Source organism: Uloborus diversus, unplaced genomic scaffold (assembly GCF_026930045.1).
Source record: "Uloborus diversus isolate 005 unplaced genomic scaffold, Udiv.v.3.1 scaffold_483, whole genome shotgun sequence".
Classification (NCBI taxonomy): Eukaryota; Metazoa; Arthropoda; class Arachnida; order Araneae; family Uloboridae; genus Uloborus; species Uloborus diversus.
The window spans coordinates 48,504-67,056 of record NW_026558663.1 but is presented as its reverse complement, the minus strand read 5'-3'; the positions used below and the strand labels follow the sequence as shown (position 1 = coordinate 67,056).

The window sequence follows — 18,553 nt, the reverse complement described above, 5'->3', positions numbered from 1 at the left end:
ATGAAAATCTTCATTCTTCATACCTACAGCTTTGGAAACAAAAACTTATGCTTATTGTTTTAACTAACCATCAAATAAATAGATTTTAAGAAACTTAACTGGAAATGAAAGAAAAAAATGCAATGTTTAACATAATTAGTTTATTCCATAATGTTTTCTATACACAGCGTGAATTTTCAAGTTTTCTAAGAGTTCAGTAAGATGAGTAGAAATCTGTATGAAACTTCTTGACATAATTTAAATTCTCAGCTTTTCAGCGATTCAATAGCAAGAGGTGCTGAAAAGAAAGTGAATAAATATTTAAATATTAATTACTTTTTCCTCACGATTTTATTTCGACAGTTATAGCAGATTTATTTTATAGGGAGGGGGGTAGTTAGGTTATAAGTTCTGTTGTATTAAATAATAACTAATGGTAAGTCTGCAAAAATTCACAGTTTTAAACTTTATTCTTACCTAAGAGTATATAGTATGCAGAAAAAACTTTGCCAACACCATAATTGAAATTTATAAAAAATAAGTTCAGCTTTTTGGAGAGGGCAATACCAGGTAAACCAACTACTTTCAAATACTGCTGCTAATTAACCTGCTGCTCTATGTTTTCTAAGTTTAAGTTTGTAGACATAACATATATATTTACTTGAATGCTGAATTAAAATGAAACATTTACGATAATTAGTTTTCATTTAATTAATGATTTAAAATTATGTGGTAATTTGGGTACATTACATTTTACTTAACAGAAGGGCAAATAATAATTTTATTGAACTATTAAAATTGGCACTTATGTGCAAGTGCATTGTCACTAACTAAGGTTATATATGCTAAAAATGAGTTGGAAGATTGTTCAAATATGCTTAAATTTTCTGCAACAAAGAAACTACTTCCCGTCAAAAAATGTTTTTCATTTTGTGCTTTTTTTTTTTTTTTTTTTTTTTTTTGAAGCATGCTTATCTTAATACCTATAAAAATTAGTATTAGAGGCATTCCAAGGTATTTGGCTGTTATGGACTCTACACTTCATAAGGATGTTTTAGCCTTCTACTCATGATTAGTGCAAATAGTAAAATTAAACTTTTTGTAAATGATTAGTCCTATGTGTAGTTATGTCATAACATTGAAAAAAGTTTATTTTTGTGTTGAATTTCTAAAGATATAGGAAGATATATAGCATGTTACGGACTCTACGCTAAAAAGACATGGAAATTATTGCTTAAACTATCTTCAAATTTTCTGTGAAAGTAATAACTACTCTTACCTAATGAAGGTTTTCCACTATGTCTCAGTTTATCTATAATACATTTAAGCACCAAAATATTTTTTAAAAAGGTAAATATTTTTTACGGAATTATTTACTGAAGAACTGCACGATTATGAACATGTTACGGACTCTACATATTTGTCACGTTCGAGTATTGTTTGAATTATTGTTTATAGAGTGTAAACAACAACAATACTACCTCATTGTTCAATAGTTACAATGATAGAATCAACTGTTATGACTATTTTTTCATCATATATGTGAAAAGTGCCCACCTGGGGGGGGGGGGGGGGCATGCCGCAGACTGTGCCATTGAAGTTTTTTTAAGGGGTGTTTTGAGAGGTATTTTTCTCATTTTTGGGGAGAGGTTTTTGATATTATGGGGGAGGGGGTCTGTGGGATATTTAGGGGAGGTGCACCCAAGCTCTAGGGGGGGGGTACCAGATTGAAGGTGGCCTCTTGTTGGAACAGACCAAGTGATATGTTGATTTCTTCAGTCTTGAATTTGATATTTGAAAAGATAGGTTTTAATGCAAATTTCACTAACAATTCAACTTTTATAGTAGAACCTTGGTTATCTGAAGTGATCAATACCAGACCATCTTCGGTAAGTCGAAATTTCGGGATAACTTTTTTTTTTTGGGGGGGGGGGACATGTTAGGAAGAAGATGTTTTTAACCCAATACTTTTTAAATTTCATTTTTAAAGTTAAGTTAAATTTTCTGTTAATTTAATTTAAAAAGGCAACATTTTTTGCTTCAGGAATCGCATATATTTTTAAGCAACAAAATTTTATTCATTTCCGGTTTAAATAATTGCATTTAATTAAATGTATGATAAGTCTCAGTCATCTATGGCACGAAAGATCTTATATTTTTGTTTAATGGCCCTAATATTAATGTACGAAATGGCATCTGACATGCCTTACTTTGTTCCTTTATTTTAACGTGAAAGTGATTTTTTTCTTTTTTTTTGTACAATATATACTCCTATTTTATACTGGAAATTTTTTAAATGTCACACTGGAAATATACTGAAATTCGCGATCACCAGATCAGTCAACATCCCATAAGATAATAGGGTAAATTGGGACTCGTTAAACCAGCCTTGATAATTTTAGTACCTTCTTTTTTTTTTAAATTTACGACCAACAAAAAGTAGCGCCTATAGTTCTACAATTCCTATAATGAAATCATATTGTACAGTTATTTCGAACAAATTTCAGAAACTGTTATTTTGGCTGTGCTACTTTTAATTGATTAACTCTCATAACTAAGCAACTTTATTTTTTTTAAATGGTTTCCATGAAAAATGAAGCAATAAATTGAATTCCTCTGCTAAAATAAATTTTTTTAGTTCTTAAGTATTAGCAGTTTATTTTTTGTTGTAGGGAAAAAATAAGGACAACTTTTTTTAGACCAAGTACCTGGGGTATGTTGCTTCACTTTTAGAAAACACACAAAAACTTTTAGAACAATTAAAAAAGCAACACTCCAGTATTAGCAATAGTGAAGTTGCTAAAAACACAAATTGTGCTGATTGTTGAAAAAGAGTAACAGTAAATGTTGGTCAATTTTAATTGTATTGATCTTTAAACTTTGGTTTTTGATTCTAATCATAAAACATTTGTTTGGTACAAATGTTGGATAATATTTGACATTAAAATTGTAATAGAAGTTGAGTTCGTAATGTGGGGACACCGGGACTGTGGCAGGTTGGTTCACTTCACAAAGTTCTCTTAAAGTATTAATGGGGAAAAAGGTAATGAATTGAAAATTTTCTGGGGTGGTGAGAAATATTTAACTCATGGTAGAAAATAAAATTACGAATTGAAATTTATGATGAGATAAAAAAAAAGAAGAAAAGTAGAGAGCCAGACCAATGTGCCTGACTCCCCCTATACACTTACTTGTTTAGTCAAAATTTTTCTGAAAGTCAAAGTTTTTTTAAAGTATAAGTTGTAATTTCCTTTAAAGGGCTACTTTTTTTTTTTTTTTTTTTTTTCTTGTGCAGGCTGTTCAAACATTTTGGTAAAGAAAGAGCCGTGTTGAAACGGTTGCCAAATGTAGAGTCCGTAACCAAATTTAGAAAATTAATTAAAAATACCGAATTTAAATAATCATGAAACTTATTTTAGAATATTGTAACACTATAGGTGAAGTTAGAAAACATTCAATTTAGTGACATAAAATGCATAAATAAAAATTTTAACAAAACTTTTCTTCTAATTATTGTTACGGACTCTACAATCACCATTTTCACAACTTATAATTTTTTAACGAATGCACTTTTTGATTAAAATTATTATATGTATTAGAGATAATCCTTTACTTTATTTGTCCCAAGCACCAGTTTTGGCTTAGAATTCGGTTCAAGTAACTAGCGAAGAAAAATTCAATGTAGAGTCCGTAACGTTAAAAATTGTATTTTTGATGTTTTGATTGCGATTACATGGATAATATGAAGTAAATGAAAAAAAATGACATGTGTGTCCTTTGGAATGTGCTTTTTTAATATATATAAAAATTTTAACCTTTTAACAAGTTTTGTTACGGACACCCCTATGTCACAAATACCTTGGAATGCCCCATTAATATCATTCCATATTGTATTTATATTCAATTCCTATTGTATTTATATTCAATTGAAGTTTAAAAGCATTGAGAAGATTGTTATTAAAACCATGCTTCGCTCTCTAACCATTACTATACCCAAATTCCCTCATCCAAGGGGTAATTTGGGTATAATATTCTTATGTTTGCCAGTAATATGCAAATGCATCTATTAACATGAAATTTGTAGAAAAATATTCTAGGAAGTCACAATGCTAAGCTGAAACTAGAAAAAAGGGGGGAGGGGAAGAAAATAAAATTACAGGACTATATAAAGTTCAAAATAGGTCGTTTTTATACCCAATTACCTAAATTTTCAATTTAGTTTTTCACAATTTCTGTATTATTTCATAACTTTGATGTTTCCTTTTTCAAGCAAAATCGGCTTTGTAATGGTACAATGCAGCTTGTCAATGAATTAGTGCCAAATGTAATCCAACTAAAGACATGCAAAGATGAATTGAAAAGTATTTGAATAAATTCAGTGGTGCCTTATTTCTTCAATTTCTATTACAGGGCATAAAACTGGTAAGTAAAAGTCAGTACAGTCGTCCCTCGCTACTTCGCACTTCGACTTTCGCGGCTTCACTACCTCGCGGTTTTTTCTAGTTTTTTTTTTCTTTTTCAAATATAGTAGTTAGCCTTATTTATGTGCTCGTGTAAACTTTTTTCTACAAAAGAATAACAAAGTACATGTCTTTTAAGTAAGGTCTGAGGGGCTAGTTGTACTAGTTGAGGGAGTGGAGGTATAAAATCCCCGAAGAAAGTGTATTGAATCGCTATCTCATTTTAACCGTTAAGCACTAACTGGAAAGTATAAATCACTGTATTATTACTAGGGGATAAATACATCTGTAAATGGTGTTCAACAATGTACTAGCTTTTTAAGTTGTACACGTAAATGTAGAGGAAGACGGGGGCACCAAAGGTCACTTACGGGCAATTGATTCTTCATCGAACAAGTTGAGGTTTTTTCATAGATTAGTAGTAATGTGTAAGAACTGTGTGTGTGTCTAGTTTATTTCCCAATAATTAACACGTCTAACAAATCTAATTTTCTCATTTTGTGCAATATATTAAGTAATACAAATGTAATGGTGGCTAAGGGTGCTGTTTCATGTCTATGGGGCTCTAACTATGATAAAAACCTATTTAAATTGCTGTAAGTTAAGTTTTATGCGCTCTAATTAAAAAAATATATACAGAATTCTACTTCGCGGAAATTCAGTTATCGCGGAAAAGTCTGGAACGAATTAACCGCGATAAACCAGGGTTGACTGTATTCTTCTTCTTGGTCAGTTTTTTCAAAATTTAGTCAGTAAATCAGTATTTTTTTGCAAATTTGCCCTAGAATTCATTTTAAGAAAAATATCAGCAGTGGTATTTTTCCGGTTTTTCTTATAAATTTTTTTAAATTCTCGAAAAAGTGAAACATAGTCAATATGGCAACATAATTTGATAATCAGGTAAAGTTTGCATTATTTTAATAAGAATAATTATACAGTTAGCTTCTTTTTAGTCTACTTGCCACAAATATTTTAAGGAAGAGTAAATTATATGCTTAGTCTGCTGCAAAAAAAGAAATTCTTAAAAAGAAATAATTGTCAAATAAGTAGATGGGGAAATGTGTGTCTGATCGCCTGGGCCGCCGAGGGGGGGGGGGCAGCAGGGACAAAATCCCTAGGGCCCGGCCCTGGCTTCTCAAAAAGAAAAAAAAAATCAGGATATATGCTGCTTTTCTCTCCATGATTGTTTTTTTTTTTTAACCTCATGCCATAATGTCTTTAAAAAGGGCCTTCAATTACACTTTGAGGACTTCAATTCCGAAAACAATCCGGGGGAGAGACCCTGATCTCGAGCTCTTCCCATAGTGACGTAGTTACACTTTCTGCCACCTGGGGCAATTCCACAATTTGCCGTCCTTTGGGTGAGAAACAGTCATAAGTATTTAAAGGAAAAATAAGAACTTAATTACAAATAAAAATAAAGAACATGCTCTATTGAGAAAAATTTTCAAAATTAGTCCTAAAAATACATTTTAAACTTTGGTGACACCAGGCCAGCACTCTGCACAGGAAATGTTCCTAATTTAAAGATCTAGAAACGCAATTTTATGGTTTCTTTGGTCTTGTCAAAGGGGGTAATGATTTCCTTTTGGATCCGTACTTGGGTGCCTCCCTTAATGTTGAAAAACTCGGAAGTTGCCGAACCCAGCTTTCCTAGATCGGATACTGCTATATTACAGAATTTGGATGGTTTTCTTTTTCACTGATACAGGGTGATGACATTAATAAACCCCATAAGTTCGATTAACCATACTGATTCATGAGAAGGAAAAGTTGTGCATCGAAAATCATTACTTTCCATGTGAAAGGTTTACTTAGACATCAATTCACTAATTAAAAACCTTCCACTGAAATGAATGTCTCAGTTTGAAACTCACTGTTTATAGGAATTTTACTGATATAAAGCAGCAAGATTAGTCGCAGTTATTATTTGAGTTGTGAGTAAGTACTTTTATAAAACATATATAAAATTCATTCTGGTCTGAATGGATTTTGTAATAAGTGACCAATTAAAGCAATTTCTGAAACAGATAATGCTACCTCGAAAATGAGCAATTAATTGCCCACCATTTCAGACCTCTCTTTTCTTACTCTTGTTGTAACTTTCCTTAAAATATAGTTTTTGTTTTTAATAAGGTGGTTTCCAAGTAACTTTCTTAAAATCAAGTGCTAGCTTCATATTATAACGAAAAGATGCTTTTTTTTTCAGTAATTGATCAAAAGCATGATTTCCCTATTTGAAAACGTTGCATTTTTTTTTACATCAAGAGCATGAAATTGACGCCCAAGCAAAGTACCACCCCGGGCGGACCGCCCCCTTTGCTCCACCCTAGCTACGCCACTGCCTTCCCCTTTCATTAATGAAGATCCACTAACATTGCCTATTTGAAGCTTTAATATCGAAGAGAGGATGGAACCGGAACCCATCCCTTCCCTTAACGTCAGATTGGTATGATATTATTAATATGAATCTGGATCATATGATATTATTAATCTGGAATAATAATATCTGTGATATTCTTGTTTTAATTAAATATCTTAGTTTTATATGACTTGTAATTAAGATGGCTAAACATAGCATTTTGGAGGCTCCAATTTCGAACGAGCCCCCATATCCTTTCTTTCCTCATTTTTCAACATCATTCAAAGATTGTCTAAAACTACATTTTTGGAACTTCTACATTGAAACATTTCTGGGGAAAAGTTCTGACCCCATGTCTTCTGCTACGTCATCAAAGGTGGACTACAGTTGCGCTTTTAGGACTTCAATTCCAAAAAAATTTCTGATGGAAGGACCTCGAAACACCTGGTTTTTAGCATTACTAAAGATTTCTAAAATTGCGTTTTTGAGGCTCTAATATTAAAGAATGACTGCGGAAAATTCTTGAATCTCATCATTTCCCTTCAAGCCACTAAGGATAGCAAACAATTATGTTTTTGAAAACATAATCTCTAAATCCAAAAAAATTTCCGAACTTTCAAGCGTCCCATCCTCTTATTAACTATAAAAGAGTCTAAAAATGCGTTCCTAACACACATTTTCAGCAGAGAGACCACAAACTCTCTTACTTATGCGCGAAAATTAAACAGCTAAATGAACAAATCTATAACCATCTTCAAATTTTTTTTACAAATATGCAATTTTTGTATTTCATTATGTTCGGTACGAAAACTGCTAGAAAAAGGTGTTATCTTGATACTGCAACCTATCTTTTATAAGGAAAAAAGTACAATTAAGGACTAAAATGGCAACTGAAAATATTTCACAAATCCTCAAACGAATCAAAAGTTGAAAGGTTTAATTTGAATAATAAATCCTGAATATGAGTAGAAATTCTCTCCCCCCCCTTTTTTCTCAATTCTTTTACTTCTGTAGTCGAAACACTCATAACTTGCTTTCAAACTACTTCAGGGCTGTGCCAGCTGAAACCAATCTTTTGGAGCCATCCCAGGCGCAGGAAAATAGTGACTTCGGAGCAGCTTGGTTCAGGAAAATAGTGAACTAGGAGCAGTTTGTCTCACCAAAAAATTTCTTTTTTAGAAACATTGAAAAAAAAAAAAAGCATTAACACATTGTGCATGCTTTCTTTTGTTAAATATGGAATTTATTTTACAAATGCTGAACTTGTAAAGGCATAAAAATAAATGAAAATTACTATACAACATGCATTCAATTTTTTTAAAAAATGAATTAAAATGTTAAGCACAAATAAATTTTTATTTTAAAGTAAGAGGTTTAAGACAAATTTTTTTTGCATGATTATCAATTAATCAATTCTTTTCTTAAAGTGAATATGTTATTTGACCTCATCCCTATATACAACTAAAATTGTGATCCATTGAGAGACAATACCAAAAAGTTGAAACATGATATCATACATGATACTCAATATCATATATTTAGCACATAACAGGGATGTGCCGACCAAAACTCTCTTTTGGAGCAATCTTGGGAGCAGGAAAATGGTGAGTTTGGAGCATGAAAATGGTGAGTTTGGAGTAGTAAAATGGTGAATTTGGAGCAGTAAAATTGCAAATTTGGAGCAGTAAAATTGCAAATTTGGAGCAGTAAAATTGCAAATTTAAAGCAGTAAAATTGCAAATTTGGAGCAGCTTGTAGCAGCAATAATTTAAATTTTGCATTAATCTAGAGCAACTACTTATATTTCATACACAGAAACATGTGTGACATGACAAAATACTAAAAAGGGAGATTAAGGATGCAAAAACACCATTACTACAACTACAAATTAAAGCTCTCTTAATTACATTTTTTTCCCCCTGCCTAATACTTTTCACAAAAGACAAGGCCTGTCCTGCTCTACTTTTTTCTTACACTTATTTATCACTGTATAGTGCACATTTAAGTTAGAATGCTTTTGATATCTATTTTTAAAATTTGTTTGCTTTTATGTATCATATTCAACAAAATCAGAAAAGAATGGTTGAATTTAAAAACTTTACCTCAACAAGTTACAAGTGAGTTGTAAAGAACTATTATATTTTATTTTATTTTATTTTTTTTTGTATGTATAAGTTATTCACTTATCTTTGGCCTTATAGCTTTAGAATTTCATAAATCTAAAAAAGAAAAATAATAATAATTACACATTGGTGCAGCTAATTTTAGATCATAATTTACTTAAAAGTAATAAAATTTAACAATGTGAATAAGCTATTGGGCATGATTAGACTATTATATAAAACAGAAAATAAACTCAATGGGAATGTCAAATGAAATGCTTAGAGACTTACATACAAAACAAAAATTTACACACAGACTAAAAATATTTTATAACTGTTATATTTTTCAAGTTTTTATTGATGTCCCCCATAGTAAAATATTTATGTACTAAGCATTTTTTATGGATATGTTAATGTCATACAAATTAAGAAAAAATACTACTTTAGTAGGGATGTGGGTACTCAAAACAGTGTACCGGAAGAGGCTGTAATAGGCAAGAGGGTAGATAGCTTTAAAAGGGCCATTCATCTTCCATTGGGGACTAATAAATTGACTAGGGGGAACAGCCAAGTCAGAGCCTGTTGCTGATCATCACATTTGTATTTGTAGTGCAAGAACAGATTTCACTTCATGCCAATATTTCTTTCATTAAACATCTTAAAATTTACAGCTGATGTGCTTGTTTTATAAATGCTATTACATGCTTATAATTTATTTCATTTATTAACACACTTACATAAACTTCAACTGATCTTACTTTTTCAGTTTCACTTTAAATGACTTTACAATCAATTGTTTATATACATATTTATGTATGCTATTTTTATATTAAAATATGAATTGAATAGGAAAAATCTATATAATTATTTATTATTTTCAAACTTCAAATTTTTAACTCAAAACTTTCAGTTTACTGGAGGAAGTGGAAAAAAAAGACATTTTGTCCAGGACGGTTTTTCCCAGGTTCTTTTTGGCGTTTTTTTCCGATGTGGACAAAATAGGACAACCTTGCTTTCAGGCGACAAGGTTACTGGACTATAATCTTATTACATAGAAATATAAATACAATTTAGGGATCTGTTACAGATGTCAGCATTGTTAGAATATGAGGCAGTGAGAAACAAAAGGATGTAAGTGCTAAAATTTAAAATTTGGTGATAATCAGCAAATAGTAGGCGAATCTCTCCTCTGTTTTGGGGCAATTGCTTGTACTTGTAGCCGTGGTAGGTACTGCGAGACAGCATGATTTAGAAAAACATTTCAATGAAAAACCTACTAAGGGTCAGAACTTAAAACGTTTTTTACTCAAAACTTGAAATGTCCACTTACATCCCTCTACTTATCTCAACCTTATATAATGTTTGCTATAACGGTTTTTTAAAAAATGGGATTCAACTTTATTAATTTCAACCAAATTAAATAAGATATCCTTTAGCACATAGAGTGAAAAAAAAATTCTACCATTTGAAAAAGTGCTTTATGAAATTGTTTTTACCAGCCACTGGAAATTAGTCTTAGCATTTTTCCAGTTCAGGGTTGCCACGGAAGTTCAAGAATAAAATTCCCTGACATTTCCAAGTTTTCCAGGTGGTTTTGGGAAAAATTCCAGGTTATCGATCTCCACCTTCATTTCGCAACATTAATATATACATCTCAAATTTTGATAAAATTTACCTCATTTTCAAACTTTACAAAATATGTACTAAAGGTGGTTCAAAAAAATTTTTTTTTCTCTCAGCTCAAGTCCAAACACCCCTTATCTTTTTTAAACTTAATTATTGTGCTGTAAAAGTTTTAGCTTCTTACTCAAATTTTAAGAGGTTGCTCAATGACCCCTTAATTTAACATTAGCCCTGGAATAGAAAAAGTCACAAATTTAGAAACATTTAATTTCTCCAGCTGTTTTTTTTTTATGTAAATGATTATTTTATTGCAATGAATATGCATATAACTCGTGTAGATTATAGTATGTAACATCGTTTTTTCAGTTCAATGTATTTTTTAACACCCTCCCCATATGGCAATTTGCGCCATCAAAAGGGTGCCCACTCCTGTGGGCACCCTGTCATAAAGTTAAATTTTGAGCAATGATCAGAAACTTCTCTGATGTGCAGATTTTTTTTTAATCGGATCTTTAAAGATCACTACCAAAATACAAAAAGATTAGCGATACTTCTGTAAAAAAGAAACTTTCTAACTTTAAAATTATCTAATGAACTAAATTTACAGAACAAAATTGTTTAGAAGAATACGATTTCATTACTTAATTTAAAGAAATAATATAAAATACTAGCGGCCACAATGTTCTTAAAAACGTTGTTTCTAGTTTTGAAAAAATAAAAGCAAAAGACAGAAACATTATTACTTGACTTGAGAAAAGCCTCGAAGAATCACGTGCGAAACAATATCAAATTTATAGTTCGCTATCGACCAAAAGTTGAGATGAAGTACTGAATAATGATTTGAATGGAGGAAAGCCTTTGAAAATAAGGGATTTGAATTTCAATGACAGGTTTTTAATTTCGCAGAAATTAAGGGGTTTTAATTAGTTTCTCCCGAACTAATTGAGATTTCGAAAAATCCTTTCTTAGTGGTTACTTTTGTAATCATGCGGACATGCCTGCCAAATTTCAAGTCTGAAGCTTCAGCGGTTTCGGCTGTGCGTTGATATATATATATATATATATATATATATATGTATATATGTTATCTCAGGACATTGATTTTTATATATTAAGATGAAAGAAAAGATTATTGCATCTCATTAAGAACTTCAGTCGCACTCGCAGACAAAACAATGTGCTGTGTATCATAACAACTTCAGAACTGCTGACGTAAACAAGCAGGCACTCGCAGACAAAACAATGTGCTGTGTATCATAACAACTTCAGAACTGCTGACGTAAACAAGCAGCGTTTAAACAGAGCCCGCTGAAACTAGGAAGAAAAGAACCTTCTGCGCATGTCCGCCGCCGACTGCTATGGCGCACGCGCCAATGAGAGAGTTGATAAAAAGAACTGCAAGGGGAAGAAGAAAGAGGGAATGACAAAAGGACGAATGGGAATGGCGGCGACGAAAAAAACAAGGTTGAAAGTTTTTTTTTATGTCATAGATCGCGAGCCGCGCTAAGAACGATCGGAAATATGCAATTTTTCATTTTCCCTGACATTTCCCTGATTTTCGGCCATTTTAATTTTTCCTGACAATTCCAGGTTTTCCCGGTACATGGCAACTAGGACTATGCATCGGCCTGGCCGATGCATCGGCGCCGATGGTTCAACAATTTAGCCATCGGCATCGGCGGCCGATGCTAACTTGCAGGAAACATCGGCCCATCGGCCTTAAAGACATCGAAAAGCCGATGAAATTGGCCGATGTTTTTGAAAAAAAAAAAGACCTTTGTTTTACTTTTTAATACAAAGTAAAGGGAGTTATTGTTTTCAAACAAAATTGTTTACTTAAATTTCAGTATGAATTTATATTTTAGTCACCCCTGAAAGAGTTTTTAATACTGCATTCAAGTACCAAACACGTTAATTATTGTGTTGTTTCTTGCGGCAGGATGTACGTATGTATCTCTCATAAGTCATAACTAAAAAATGGTAAGCTGTAGATGGCTAAATTTTCGCCTGTGGGAAGTGCGCACGTTCCAGTTGTGACCTTCCCTTTTTGTTTTCGAACGGATGTTCAAAAAAGCCTATTAACTGATTTTTTGTGGCTATTAATTACTTATTTCAATGCAAAATTAATATAGTGTCTCAGATTGACGATCATTTAGTGATATATTGCAGAATTGGAGACCATGGAAAAAATATGAGATGGCGAAACCGGTTTTGTTTTATTTTGTTCGATTCCTGTTGAACCGACGGTAATTTTTAATTTTTCGATGTTTGTAATATGAATCACAATAATGCAGTCTTTTCTGTATCGCTTCGGCGGAGCTACAAGTTTGGGGCCCGTCGAAATACATTTTGGGGCCGTATTTCTCTATCACAGAAGTTGTAAAACATTTATCAAAAGCATTTTTGTAACTCCTACGGTGCCCCTATGGTTATGGGGCCTCTCGCGCAATGGCAACATTTGCTACATTTTAAATCCGCCACTGCACGTCAAAACAAACTCGGGTGCAAGTTTTAAAAGGGTTTTTCTGCGACAATGTTTATTATTATTTTGAACTCTATTTTTTACGACTACTTTTGGTATTTCCGAGAACACTTGCGTGCTCCTCCTCCCACTCCCTCAATTTCTGAAATTAAACTAAAGCTGTACTTCTGAGTTGTTTAAAACTAACACCATTCATAAAATTAGAGATTTTTTTTTTTTCAAGTTTAATCTATTGTTTAGAAAAAAGTTAAAGCATCAATTAGAAATTGATTAAAGACGTTTTGAATGGTGACATAATTCAGAAAACAAAGGGATTTTGAATTTTTTTTTTTCGGAAGTGCTGAAGTAGATTCAGAAACTTTTCCGAGGGGTTGGTGGAAGCGGTTCTGTACTAAAAAAATTAAGCCGAAATTGGGGCCTAAGTTTAACATTGTGAGTTACACCAAAATCAGGTGGTGACCCCCCTAACCCTACCTCGTCGTTTCAAGCATTTCTTAAATATTTAGCGATTATTTATTTTGGTCAAGAAATGTCATTTTGCGTATTTTTTATACTTGTTTCACCTATATTTTGTAATGCGCCACCTTTTTTTGCATCATTAATAGCGATTGATTTTTTTTTCTGTTGTAACTATTTTTATGTATTTATATAAAATCAATGTATAAGTTATTTTCGTTTTCATCATATGTACAATAATATGTTATAGAAAAGTTTCAAGGATTTTCTACTATGCAATTTTTTAAAAATTTCAGAAAATTATTGTTAAATTGAAAAATTTAATTTGAACGTGTTTGCAGTGCTTCATAAAAGATTAATCAAGCAAATTGTTCAATATTACGTGTGCAAACATCAAATCAAGTAGTATATATATGTATTCAGTTATTAACTTGGTGTAAATATTGAGTTTGTTTATTGTTGCTGCGTTTTAAGAACCTCGCTCATTTCATGGCTATTTCTTTTTTCCGCAAAATTTATGTCACTGTTATACATTTTATGAAAAATGCCAGCTTTTCTATTCATAAATTTTAAAGAAGTATAAAAATATTCCTATTATGATTTAATATTGTAATTTATCTGTTACCTTTTTTGTTTAACTTGATGACTAAAAAATGTCTATGGGCAATCTTTTCACTTTAATAGCGTAATTTGTTGACGGTTTCAAAGTTTTTTTTTTTTTTTTGAATGATTAAACAACATAATTTAATGCTTTTTAACTATGTTTAGTTTACCTAAATCCAAACATTATTACAATATTACTGAAATCTTAGTTATATGTTCAATTTAAAAAAAAAATCAATTGGTTATTAAACAGTCTCTTTGCTTTTCCTTCTTTTTTTTTTGGCTGTTGTTCTTTGTCTTCAGTCAAAAAAGGAGAAGCATAACTACACCCTATACAGATTGTACGTAGTACGATCCAAAAGTTCGAGGGACAAGCTGTATAAAACCTTACCCAGAATAGTTCACATTACCGAAGCACATCCACCTACAAAAGGTCATCTTGAGGGACTATGTACTTCTGCCAGTGTTCATATAACATTTGGAAAAACTCCTGGAAGCCATTTTTCGCTACCTTCTGTGATGTAACTTTATCTTCTCCTAACGGAAGAAAGCGGCGTCCATGCAATTTTTTTTTTTTTTTTGCTGGGAACAGGTAAAAGTCACACGGAGCTAAGTCCGACGAAACGTGATGTTATTGGTTTGTCATATCAGAGTATTGACCAATCGAACCGTGCATCCTCAACATGAAAGTCGCCTTCTTCCCCACGATGAAGTCAAAGCAGCAGCGAAAGAGGCCTTACAGGAGTTTGCGATAAATGTCTTCCAGGAGTCCTTTTAAAAGCTATACGAACAGTGGCAGAAGTGCATAGTCGTTCAAGGTGACTATTTTGTAGATAGTTTCACGGTAAATTTTTATACAACTTGTCCTCGAACTTTTAGATCATACTACCTACGTATGAGTTTTCAACTTACTATTTCATAATGTTTTTGAGTGACGTAAGTTTACGCGCATGAAAATATCACAAGAGAATTTGCGATAATTAACTAAGGAGGTTTTCAAAATGGATATTTCGGTCATCTATATGTTCTTAGGTACATATGCATGGACATACGCGCCGAAAAAACTTGTGAAGTTTAAATTGGATGATCGTAAAATAAAAATTTAGGTCGAAATCTGATATTTTTTGGGGGGCGGGGGGGGTTACAATTCCTTATTCGTAGAAAGGAAGTAAAGTGAAGTGAATCGATGATCATTTAAATCTCTGACAATCTTATCAATTTATTTCTGTTAGATTTTTTTTTTTTTTTTGCCATCGGCTAACAGCATCGGCCATCGGCAATCGGCCATTTGGAGGAAAACAATCGGCCAACAATCGGCATCGGCCCATCGGCCAAAAAATGCCATCGGTCGAGCCCTAATGGCAACCCTGCAGTTTGGCCCTTTATCAAAATTAAAACCCATGAAGAAAAGAAATTAATGATTAATGCTACTGGTGAGCCTGGAAAAAAAAAACAATTATTCTTTTTGAACTTTAGACGTTACCAAGAAACCATACTGTACGTAATAATGAAACATACTAAGTTAGTAGCATCTGAAAGAGTATACTAAAACATGCTTCTGGTTGCCCTCGTGTATCCCGGTATCAAAATATAAGGTCTTCAAGTCTGCAAAAATTTTAAGAAAAGTCGCCACATTTAGCGAGTAATGAAAGGCATCTTTCACATGCTTTGCAGATGGATGTCCTACCATTTGTAGATGGTGAAATCATCGTCGAGAAATTGGTTTCTTAAAATTCTCATCCTGAAATTTGGCGCTTTCCAAAAATTTTAACAAACTTTTAAAACTTTATATCTAGTTGACAGGGGCAGGAGGGCAAATAATTTTTGAGCCGAAAAAATGCCACAATATGCTCTTTGGATTACTACCTATTTCCACTTTTTTTTGCATTATTGCACTATCCATATGGCTCCCTAGTTTGAACAACTTAATATAGGATTCAAATCTAGTACAATAAAATCTTGTACTGTGTAGTATATAATGACTTTGAAATGTGCAAGGGTAATTTTTTCTCAAAAGTAGCTATTTATGTGATAAGTTTGCTCAAAGTTGGAACAAGTTCAAATTTTTAAAGAAAAATTTAAGTTCATATCCCGATGCACAGAGGTAATTTTTTTGCTCAATTTCTAGAAAATCAGCCAAGCAACCTAGACCGTTAATGAGCTGGTTTGGTTGCGGGCCCTAAGACAGCTCAGCTTTTCAGATCTAGATCTGAAGTTAAGGAACCACGGATACACTGCCCTCCTGAAATACCAATTTGTAACGAAAGCTTATAAGACTGCTCGATTGCAACAGATTTAACATGCAGCAGTCACCACGATTGTACACAAAGGGTCTTTGAAGGGCCACCTTGAACGTTGAGAAGAAAAGAACTTCATTGCCTAAAGCCAAAAAAAAACATTTTTTTTACCTCAGTCCAATACATATCTTATCATTCAGAAAATTTTATTGATCTTATAATTTCAATAAAGACTAGAAAAGAGAGGAAAATCAAAATTATTTATTATTTCGATTTAAAGAATTTTTTAATCTTTTCTGCATTAAAAAAAACTTTCTCCCTAAAATCTACAAAAATGTTCTAGTTTGTTTTTAGAAAATAACATTATCATTTATTTCTTCTTATTTGCAGCTAAATGTATAAATTTATAAGCCTAGAATTATTTTCTATGGCTTTTTAAAGTTACCTTTCTCATACAAGAAATTTCCATTCAAAGAGAAGAAAATGATAGTGATGCATCACTGACACATCTTGGAAAAAGAAAACTGCTTTTGATGGACGAACTGATTTTCTTCCCAAAGCTGTGGGTCAATGACGCAATGATGTGATTTCTAGCAACAGGAAGGTCTCAATAATTGGGAACTGGGCGAAATTTATTTTTCAGCATCAAACTGTTGGCACCCTGTGCAAGGAATTTTTCTTCTACATATCTAAATAAGAATAGAGAAATATCTATTCGCAAAGAGCTACCAAAATAAAATTATTCATGAATGCTGTTCCCAATTCCCAATTATTGAAATATCCCCTCAGCTACAAACAGAGTTTAGAGAGAAAACTTTTGGTATTGGAAACTTCGTGACTTGGCATAAAACTAAATAAATCTACAATATCCATGAACAATGTGTAGTTGATTGGCCTTTAAATATGAATAATGATGCAAATACGATTCGATTGGCGGAAATTTCGAACAAAAATATGACTATCCAACATGTTTTGAGCCTGAAAAGTTTTCTTACCCCTGCCTTATCGTAATTCATAACTTACCAGCTCTTATTAAACCAACAGTCACTAAGAAGCAGAATAAAATTCCGACACAATGAGCTTTGGCTTTACTCTCCTCTTCAGCAGGATCTACTCGTCCTTGTCTTAAATTTGCAATTCTGAACATTTTTTGTAGAAAAAGTGAAACGAATAGCAGTAGTTATCAACTACAAAGACTATGAATGAATAAATCGAAAAATACCTTCTCCGACGGTACCGTTTCGTCACAAACTACACAAACTATATAGTGTGCCGATCGACGGGGAAAAAGTGAGGTCAGATCTGAGGAAAAACCAGATGGCGCTGCGCTCGAGGTGTACGTTATGCTCCTCAATCAGACTCGTTTTAAATCAGCGATTGCATTCTCATTTCGCAGTTTAAAAGCCCCGTTTTTCGGATTGAACTTATTTCTGCGCAAAAGACAAATTCTGTAATAAGTGCTATTTGTTACATGGGTGTTCATTTATTTTTTGAAGAATATAAAATTACCTTATGCTAATTTATCTTCAATGAAAATAGTAGATTATAAGGGGCCATTCATGAAATATGTAAGGGTCCCGAGGGGGAGGGGGGTTGGAAAAGCCTCTACGTACCTTTGGGGGGGGGGGGTCAAACTCATTCTTACGTAATATTTTCCAAGTCGGTATTTCACATTAGAAATTGCGCGGTCAACAAGTGATTTGGCAGAGATTATGTTCCATTTGTGTATGGAAGGTAAGAAACGTGTTAGGATAAGATGTTTAATTATTTGTTTTGCAAAGAATGAATAGTGTAAAATATAATAAAATATTCGCATTATGTATGGCATGTTTTATTTTTAATTAATATTACATCAAAAAAAAAAAAAATGTCGAAAAAACATTCAGTTTAGATTCTAACTTTTCAGTAACTATTTCTTTACGCAAAAAGTTAAATTTAATAATGTGAATTTAATGACGATTCCAGTGATGTAACGATTCCAAGATTTGTTATTTTATGATTTTGAAAAACGAAATGGAATCTTAAGTAAGAATGGGGGGGGGGGGTGAAAAATCTTACGTACCCTTACATGGGGGGAGGGGGATCAAAAATTGCCAAAATCATCCTTACGTAATTAAAGAATGGCCCCTAAGTATTCAATAACTGCGCGTCTCTTATTTCTCTACTAATAATAAAGCTACGTGGTTATTTCAGTTTCATCTGCGGAAAGATCAAGTTTTATTTTTTTCAAACAGGGAACTTTTTTTTTT

General features: G+C 32.5%; 1 long non-coding RNA gene across 1 annotated transcript; it reads right to left on the bottom strand.

The window, feature by feature from the left end:
* Positions 1-120: 120 nt before the first annotated feature.
* LOC129233507 (uncharacterized) lies at positions 121-17,556 on the bottom strand. Its single transcript, XR_008581466.1, has 2 exons — positions 17,328-17,556; positions 121-277 (listed from the first exon to the last, which is right to left on the bottom strand). It is a non-coding gene; the product is annotated as an uncharacterized LOC129233507 (long non-coding RNA).
* Between the last annotated feature and the right edge of the window lie 997 nt (positions 17,557-18,553).